A 9,848-nucleotide genomic window follows, 5' to 3' on the forward strand; every position below is an offset into this window, starting at 1 on the left:
ATGCTGCTAAAAACACTATTTGGACACATATATTTCACTAAAAAGTGAAAATTGGTTGTTTTTGCGTTATTTCGAACAAATTCGTACTTCCGGTTTGAAACGAATTTTTGAAGCTGCGTCACGTCCATGAGATTTTAGCATGCATTCCAGCGTGTAGACTGGACGCCTGTACCTGAGAGTGCCTAATTACGTCTCTGAGTGCCGCATTGATGCGTGAGTAAGACTCGGTTAAAACCAATCAGTGCGCTCTAATGTGCAACTTCATTAATATTCATTAATGTTACAGTGTTTAGACGGCAGAGACGCCACGTTGTGTTGCCAAAACAAGCGTGCAGTGTTGCTTTTATAATTTGCTGCAGTGAAGGTTTTGTTTTCATTTTCTCTCTATGAGAGCGCAGCTGGACTCACGTGTGGGTTACAGCGCACGCGACACGCGACAACAATAAGTGTCTAAGGAACATTGTTTACCCGAGAGCTTTTCTCATCTGGAAATGGTGAGGTCCCGATTTGATGCTTGTCTCCTCTTAATAAAGACACGGCTCTAGTTGGTATTGATTGTTCTGTCTCTATAGATTTGGTGGATGAGTAAACAGTTGTCTTTGTTTATTCAGATGGCAAAGTTAGTTCGTATCGAACTAACTATTACACCAAGTGTAAACATGTTAGCCTACCGTCCTGTAGGATTTTTGCTGCATTTTGTGACAGGAATAACACACACAGCTTTCTGACGCTACCTGCCGATTGCATCTAAGTTACCGAGAAATGCAGAGGTTTTTTCTCTCATTCACTCTGCGGTATCAAACATTGCTTGAAAAATACACGCTTAGAGCAGTTCCTCGAATCAAATATCTCGTTTGTCACGAGAGACATGAATGGATTTCTTGAATGAAAGAGCCAAACTGCAGTTAAAGTCCACCATTTAATAATTTGACAAATAATTTGATTACTGATGTCCATGTAAACATAGTCAGTGTTTCTTCCCTGGGTGTGTGTGTGTGCATGTGTGTGTGTGTAAGACACTCCCCCTTAAACAGAGCTGGACACGCCCACTTTCCTGACTTTTTCCAAAGTAGAGTTGAGAAAAAACCATGCTGGAACAAGGAAGGGGGGGGGGGGGGGGCATGGCCCTTTAACATAAACATGAGAGGCTGAGAGAAAATGCTAATATCAGATCAGAATTTGATACTTTTGCATCTGAACTCTTCATGTAAAACAATATTAGAATGTCAGAATTTTTCTCATGGAACAAACTATAGTTTGAAGTAACTGAAATGGGTGTAATTGGGTACAAATATGCCATTTCACAGTTTAGCCAGCATTTGTTGTTCTGAACTGGTTCATTGCTTTTGTCTACAAGACAAAGATCATGTCACCATGACAACTTTAGACAACAGCTTGTGTTTACTTCAGCTGCAAAAGAGAGGACCTCGTATGAGGATTGTGAGTAGAGTTTTCTTCTGTATGTTTTACAAATTGTTTAAAATGTGCAGCACATGTTGCATATTCAATGTGTGTTTAGTTGTATAATATAGATGAGCTTGTCTGTTTATCCATGTAGATAAAGCTTTCAAGAATCTTTGCAAAAAATAGAAAACTGGTTCACTGAGATAGTAACTGTTTTAGTTCACTTTCATGACCTAAAAAAATTAATAACTAGCAAACTATTTATAGAATTTCACATGTAGGTGTCTATACACATTTAAAGGCAAATTCATCCAAAAAGTAAAACGACATCTTCATTTACTCTCCCTTATGTGGTTTTTAAACCTTTACAACTTTTTTTCTCTGATAAACACAAAAAAAAAAATAACTTAAAAATTTGTTGTTTGCCGGCATCCATTGACTTTATAAGATTGTGTATATTATGGAATTCAATGGGTGACCATGGTTTTTAAAAATATCTTCTTTTGTGTTCAAATAATGGCAGAATATATATTTTTTGGTGAACTACCCTTTTAAATGACACGGAATTAAACAATGTTGTAATTTTTTTTCAAGATTTTTTTTTTAAAGGTAGAATAGAAAATTGATTACATTGTCGTTGTTGTTTGTTTGTTCTTTAGGATACTGTATGATGATAGTAAGTACTATAAAATCAACTTGTCAGTGAAATATGTAGTATATATATTTGCCCATAAAAAAAAAAAAAAAAAACATGTTTACTTTAACAATTACTCTACAACCAATAATGCTAAATGGAACTAAAATTGTTTTTTTTTTTTTGGCTCGTAATCATAAGGGAAACATGGTGCAATGTAGCAACCTAACAACCCTAAAAAAGCAACCATTACTGGTGCTATATACACTAATTTATCCATAATATCCATAATTTAGCAATTTTCCATACATCATGATTCATGTTTTTATCTTTTAAAAATTTGGCATTATGGGACCTTGATCTTTCTTCCAACAAATTTTAACCCTAAAAAGTTTTTAAAAAGTGACTTTTATTAACATTTTAATAGTTTAAAGTGATGTATTGTTGGGGTTTTGTGTTGTATATTACGATACAAAAATCTTAATAACCTTGTAATAAACTGCCAGTACATTTTCTGTTTACTTATTTTTCTATTTTTTATTTCTTACACATAATATTACCTCAAATTACTCAAATTTCAAAAAAGTCACTTTGTTTAACTATAAAGTTGAATGTTCAACACCAAATGTCGACAGATCAGAGATCAGGCTCCCATAATGCTATTCACAACCGTAAATAAACAGAAAACACTCGTGAATCACAAAATACAGGATTTTTTTTTTTTTTTTTACAGTTGTTTCCTCAATGATTACAAGCCAAAAAACCCCTTAGCAGTACAAAATAGCACCTCAAATACCTGACGTAGTATGAAACAATATTATGCTCTTGTCTTGATTTGGATAGTGAACGATGGCAGGACGCAGATCTAGGAACAGTATTTCTGTGAAGATGTGCCCTCAGCAGAGAGCTCGACATGAGGCCTACAGCGAGCCGTCTAAAGAAGCGCAGAGATGGATGGCAGTGGCAAGACAGCGTGTGTGTGCACAACTAAATAATCAACAATCCCAGCAGGTCTGCAACTCCACCGCTGCTGCTGAGCGCCAAAATCAGCTCACAGCACAATTAAAGGCCTCTGAGGCCAGGAGTCGTATCCGACAACAGAGACTTCGCTATCAAGAGCTAAAGGCAGGGAACTTTTTTAAATGATACTTTATTTTAATATAGGGTGTAGACAAACTCTTTATTATGGAATCTTACACTGCATAATACAAACTTGAAATTAAAAGTAGTTGCAGCTTTTTATCTTAGTCTCATTTCTTAACACAATACAGTAGGTTGTTATCACATGACATCATTGATGACGTGCGAAACTCAGATGGGGGCAGGAAGTGATTTTTCTACATAGGAATATATATAAATATATGTGCAATATCACACTAGTAGCAGTGCGATATGGCTGTATATCGACACTGGTGGGAGGCGTGCCTTAGTGCCCCCACCAGTGCCGATATACAGCCATATCGCACTGCTACGAGTGTGATATTGCGTTTATACAACAGTTTGACGGCATAATTGTGTATATAAAAACTAAATCAAACATGGAGAGTTTCAAAAACCTTTTTTTATGTAGAACTACTTTCTTCCACATTGGATTCAAATCATAAGCTGACAGTTAAACAGTTGAGCATGCATCTTTTAAACTTTAGATCTGTAGTGTTTGCTTTTTGCTGGCTGTATGTGTGCGGAGTAATACACAAAGGGTAAAGAGGCTGTAGGAGTTCTGATATTGCAGAATATTGCACGGCTATCAGCCAATCAGATTTGAGAACCAGACAGAACTGTTGTATAAATGAGCAATATCACACGAGTAGCAGTGCGATAAGGCTGTATATCGGTACTGGTGGGAGGCGTGTGTTGGCACAAGGCCACAGGCAGAGTGCCTTAGTGCCCCCACCAGTGCCAATATACAGCCATATCGCACTGCTAAGAGTGAGATATTGCATTTATACAACAGTTTGACGGCATAAATGTGTATATAAAAACAAAATCAAACATGGAGAGTCTCAAAAACCCTTTTGTAAAAGGAACTACTTTCTTCCGCTTTTGATTCAAATCATAAGCTGACAGTTAAACAGTTGAGCTAGCATCTTTTAAACTTTAGATCTGTAGTGTCTGCTTTTTGCTGGCTGTATGTGTGCGGAGTAATACACAAAGGGTAAAGAGGCTGTAGGAGTTCTGATATTGCAGAATATCGCACGGCTATCAGCCAATCAGATTTGAGAACCAGACAGAACTGTTGTACAAATATATATATATATATATATATATATATATATATATATATATATATATATATATATATATATATATATATATATATATATGACTCTTCGACACAATTAATAGTAGTCAGTGTAAAGTGTTTATAGCAGTGTAAAATTATTGTCCTCCCAAAATAACTACAAATACAGCCAATAATAGCTGAACCCCTGGCAACAAAAGTGAGTACATCCCTAAGTGAAATGTCAAAATTGAGCACAATTATTAATTTTTCTTTCCCTCTGTCATGTAACTCATAAGTCTCGGGTATCCACAGATAGCAGGTGAGTTAAATTTGGTATAAAAGCTCTTCCACTCTCTCAACCAGGCCACTGAAAGTTCAACATTGCACCTCATGGCAAACAACTCTTAGAAAACCTAAAAAACAAATTGTTGTCATACATAAAGATGGCCTAGGCTCTAAACGATAGCCAACACTCTGAAACTGTGCTGCAGCACAGTGGCCCAGACCATTCAGTGCTTTAAGAGGACAGGTTCTTCCCAGAACAGGCCTTGCCATGGTCGGCCAAAGAAGCTGAGTGCACGTTCTCAGCATCACATCCAAAGATTGTCTTTGAAAAACAGACGGATGAGTGCTTCCAGCATTGCTGCAGAGATTGAAAATATGGGAGGTCAGCCTGTCAGTGCTCAGATCGTACGCCGCACACTGCATCAAATTAGTCTGCATGATTGTGGTCCTAGAAGGAAACCTCTTCTAAAGACGATGCAAGAAAGCTCGCAAACTATTTGCTGCAGACATGCAAACTAAGGACCAGGATTACTGGAACCATGTCCTGTGGTCTCAGACCAAGATAAACCCATTTGGTTTAGATGGTGTCAAGTATGTGTGGCAGCAACCAGGTGCGGAGAACAAAGACAAGTGTGTCTTGTCTACTATTAAACATGATGGTCGTAGTGCATTGGGGAGCTTTGGCATTGGGGAGCTACATTTCATTAAGGGAAACATGAATTCTAACATGTACTGTGACATACTGAAGCAGTTCTCTCAGGAAACTGGACTGCAGAGCAGTGTTCCAGTGTGATAATGACCCCAAACACACCTCCAGGATGACCTCTGGCTTGCTAAAGAGGCTGAGGGTAAAGGTGATGGACTGGCCAAGCATGTCTCCAGACATAAACCCCACAGAACACCTCTGGGGCATTCTGAAAAAGAAGGTGGAGGAGCATAAGGTGTCAAATTTTCACCACCACCATGATGTTGTGATGGAGGAGTGGAAGAGAATTTCAAGTAACTTTCAAGAAACGTTCAAGAAATTGGCTGAAAAACAGAAGAAAATTCAGCATGCAATGCACATTTTTTTTTAATACATCCATGTGTAAAAACCATTTTAAACCCGATCATTTGTTTAACAGCACCAATGAAGATTATATACAGGCCTGTGTATAAATATGTTCATGTGGTATATAAAAATTAGATGCTAGCACTACCACACTTAGGCCCAATCCCAGTACTACCCCTTAGCCCTTCCCCTTACCCCTACCCCTTGTTTTGCGCGTGCTCATGAAGGGGTAGTGGTGTCACAATTCTCTTTAGCTTGAAGGCGAAGGGCTAAAGGCAAGGGGTATACACCCCTTCAAACAAAGATTTGCCCCTTCAGGACCACACTCGAAACCAAGGGGTCCGTGCTGAAAAATCCAGCTTAAACCAGACCAGGCTGGTTTTAGAGGGGTTTTGGCCATTTCCAGGCTGGTTTCCAGCCATTTCCAGCCTGGTTTAAACTAAACATAGATGGTTTTGGCTGGTCAAGCTGGTTTTAGCTGTTCATCTCCCAGCCTGACCAAAGAATTTTTACTTTATTCAAGAAGGTCACAGCTAAAACTGTGAACTGTGTTTATTAATCTTTTTCTTTAAAAACTTAAAATGACCTTATCATTTGCAAGAGTGCTTGTTTGCTTGCACCCATTGACTCTGCAAATCTTATTTTGTTTTCCACAGAAAAAAGATACTCAAATAGGTTTTGACCAAAGTAATGATGACATAATTATTATTTTTTTAGGGGGTGAACTATCCCTTTAATATTTTTTATAGTACAGATTTTTATTTTAGAACATTTTCACTCAGTCAAAAAATAAAATATAAAACATTTCCTCAGAAAAAAAACTCCCTCGGCCAGCGTGAAGATGTTGATATAAATCTCACCCAATTCATTAGAAGAAGAATACACACAGTAGAGCATTTGCCTCCTTGAAGCTTTTCCTAAAAGTCTAATCTCTCCTTTTTCCCAATTTGTTTTTTTTTTCAGGAGAAGGAAATTAAGTTAATGATTTCGTGCCAGTCTAACGTGCAAAGAGCTGTTCGCCTCGAGCGTTTACTCTCTGTGAGAGAGCGAAAGATTAACCACACCGACTGCATGGACCAATTACAGGTTGATATTTATGCTTAAAACTTGTCAAAATTCAAAGATTTTTTTTTATGTCATGCTGCAACCCAGGATAAAATCCAAAAGTCAGAAAGAACCTGAAACGTTGTATAACTATTTCAGTTTTCCCACTGCTGTAATGTGATACATTGTACAGCGATACAATATTAGCATGATACTTGTGCTGCAATACAATATAACTACAACATAAAATATTCTGTGATATACTGCAATTTATTACCTTTGTCCAGCTTCACATGATGACTGAATTGTTTTTATGAATTTAAGTAGATAGAACATACAATATTTAAGTTACAAAAAACTAAAAAAACTTGAGATGTTTAGATTTAGCTCATTTTAAATATGTAGTTTGAACAATCAGCAACAATATTTTTGAGTGTAGTTTAATTTTAAAAATTACCTTTTTAATTTACAATTTCCTTTACAATTTTTACTTCAAATATTTGATAATACTGCTGAATAAAAGTCATTGTTTTGGACTCCAAGACATCCAAGACTTGCAGCAATTCCACCTAAATCATTTATCAAAATTCATCAAAAAGAAAGCTATGCAACCCAGGCTCATTCTGATAATGTACACATTGTATACATTTCTGGAAAGTGCCAAATTTGTCCTAGAAGCTACTTTTTTTTTTTTTTTTTCCAGTTTTTGTTTTCCACCAGAGGTGGCTGAGTATGCTTTTTCAGATCAAAAATTTCTCTCACAAGTGCCATTTGCACCTGCTCTTCTCATGTGTGACTGATCGACTGACCTACCCTCCTCCTTCCCTAAACCCAACCAATAGTGTTTACAAAAGCACAGATTGACCCGCCCACCCACTTCCCCAAACCCTACTGACAGTTTTAAAAAGCAATCCGGAAAAAGAAAAGTCATTACTTAATTTTTTACCACATTTTCAGATTTTACCACATTCTCACCTTGCCGTTTACTGTTCATTTTATTTTTTGGCTTCTGTTTTTGTCTTACCCAATTTCTGAATCTGTACCAGACTCGAACCCTGTCGTCTACAGATCCTACAGTCCACAGATGTACATCGTTAGCGAGCTAACTAGACAAACTGGTAACAGCGGGAAAGCCGTCCAAACGAAGGTAAGCAGTCAGCTGAAACTAAACATAGAGTTTGTTTTAACGACAAATTGCAGCTATACGTACTTCTAGCTAAATAAAAATGAATGTCCAAAAATGTATATAGGGCAACGTTTTCAGAATAAGTCTGTGTTGGAGTTATACATATATGGACCGACATGAGGGTAAATGAAGACAGACGTTTTGTCTTGGGAGAAATTATGTATTTAGTTCAGCTGCTCAAGAAATGTTTATGCTGTAGTGTTTCTCTTTGGATAAAGTGTCTGTTACGTGAATAGATTTGATTGAAATTAATTTAGTTTTTAAGAACTTAGTTTTTAAGTTATACAAAAAAAAAAAAAACCTTCAGCATTTCCCATTGCTTACATATTTTTTTCTGAACTCTATTTTAGACCAGAAGAGTTGAAAAGATCCTGGATGATAAGGATCTGACCCTCAACTGCAGATGACTGAAGACAAAAAAAAAAAAATAAACTATACATTTTCTGATTGCTCTGAGAGTTAAAATGAAGATAACACTGTGCACATTGAGGCCTCATGTGTCAAATCTCTATTACTGGATTTGTAAGTTTATGTTTAAGTTAAAGTTAAGGTTTGTATTCAAAAATATTTTAAAATGGATGTTATATTATATATGGATATTATATCATTTGTCAATCTAGTGCTTCAACTAAATTGGTATTCAACCTAGGCTCATTCTGAAATGAGCATCTGAAAATGCACTGCTATATACATTTCTGGAGAGCGCCAAATACATCCCAGGTGCTACATTTTTTATTTTTTTTGCAATTCCACCAAAGGGCACTGTATAAGCTTTTTGAGATCTCAAATTTCTCTTGCAAGTGCCATTCAAGCCTGCTTTTCTCGTGTAGAGCTGTCCATATGGAGGTAAGCGGTCAGCTGGTATGTGTGAAAAGGAACAGATCATGCCACCCCATTGTGTTTGTTTTAAAGATGAAATGCAGCCATACTGTATGTACTTCTGGTGATCTACATAAATGTATATAGGGTTACGTTTTCAGAATGAGTCTAGCCTCTTTCATACAGTGATACTGGTAAATACAACCCAGGCTCATTTCGGAAACGTAGCCAAGCGGACGTTTCTGGAGACCGCGAAATACGTCCCAGGAGGCACGTATTTGTGCAGTTTTTGTTTAAGCGAATCCACGAGCGACGTTCGCACCTGCGCTGTTCTCGCGTAAAGCCGCCGGGGGCCACTGTCGAGTGAACGTCTGTCTGACTGACTAAATGACCGAATGATTGACTGGGTGACCGGCCAATCGGCCGACCCACCCACCTCCTTTTCCTTCCCAAAATCCAAGCAACGATTAACAAAAGCCATCTCGTAAAATAAAAGCCCTCGTCTGGTTTTGACCACGTTTTTGGATTTCACCACGTTCTCACCCTCTCATGAACTCATTCACTTTATTTTTTAGATTCTTTTTATGTCTTACCAGATTTCTGGAACCGCTTTTTCCCAGACACTAACCCGGTCATCGCGGCCAGCTACCCTCTGGCTCTTCACTCCGCCGACGTACACGACGAGCTAACCGGACAAACTGGTTGCGGCCGGAAAGCCCTCCACAAAGAGGTAAGCTGTCAGCCGGCGAGAGCGAAGAGGAGCAGCGTCACACCGCCCCGTAGCGTTCGCTAAAAAAAAACGAAATGCAGCCATACTTACCTCCGGCCACGTAAATCGCAGTCTCCAGAATTGTTCGCAGGGCTACGTTTTCAGAATAAGCTTGGGTTGGGTAAATAGACAGAAAATCCCCGGAATGACTTTACCAGTAAATTCAAAAAAGCACTGTTCACACAGACAAGGATGTTGTGGGAATTTACTGGAAAAAACCATTCAGACATCCATTCCAAAATACCGTTAAATTCTGACATCATTAACCAGAAATGACCTCTACATGGCTGCGCTTGTATCTGTAAACATATAAAGGCTCAGGCTTTTGTTAATGGTTTCACTTTTATTTAAAGCTTTAGCATTCATGCATCTGCTTTGTCCAAAACATCCAAAGGCAGAAGAGCTACCTGTTAAATGTTTACACAATTGACG

General features: G+C 37.8%; 1 long non-coding RNA gene across 1 annotated transcript; it reads left to right on the top strand.

Moving 5' to 3' along the window:
• The first annotated feature begins 1,404 nt into the window (after positions 1-1,404).
• On the top strand, positions 1,405-9,329 carry LOC100329490 (uncharacterized). The gene is made up of 5 exons (NR_170158.1): positions 1,405-1,440; positions 2,882-3,163; positions 6,562-6,684; positions 7,689-7,789; positions 8,179-9,329. It is a non-coding gene; the product is annotated as an uncharacterized LOC100329490 (long non-coding RNA).
• The last annotated feature ends 519 nt before the right edge of the window (positions 9,330-9,848 follow it).

The sequence above is a fragment of the Danio rerio genome, chromosome 23, assembly GCF_052040795.2.
Source record: "Danio rerio strain M-AB ecotype USA chromosome 23, GRCz13ab, whole genome shotgun sequence".
In the NCBI taxonomy this organism is placed as follows: domain Eukaryota; kingdom Metazoa; phylum Chordata; class Actinopteri; order Cypriniformes; family Danionidae; genus Danio; species Danio rerio.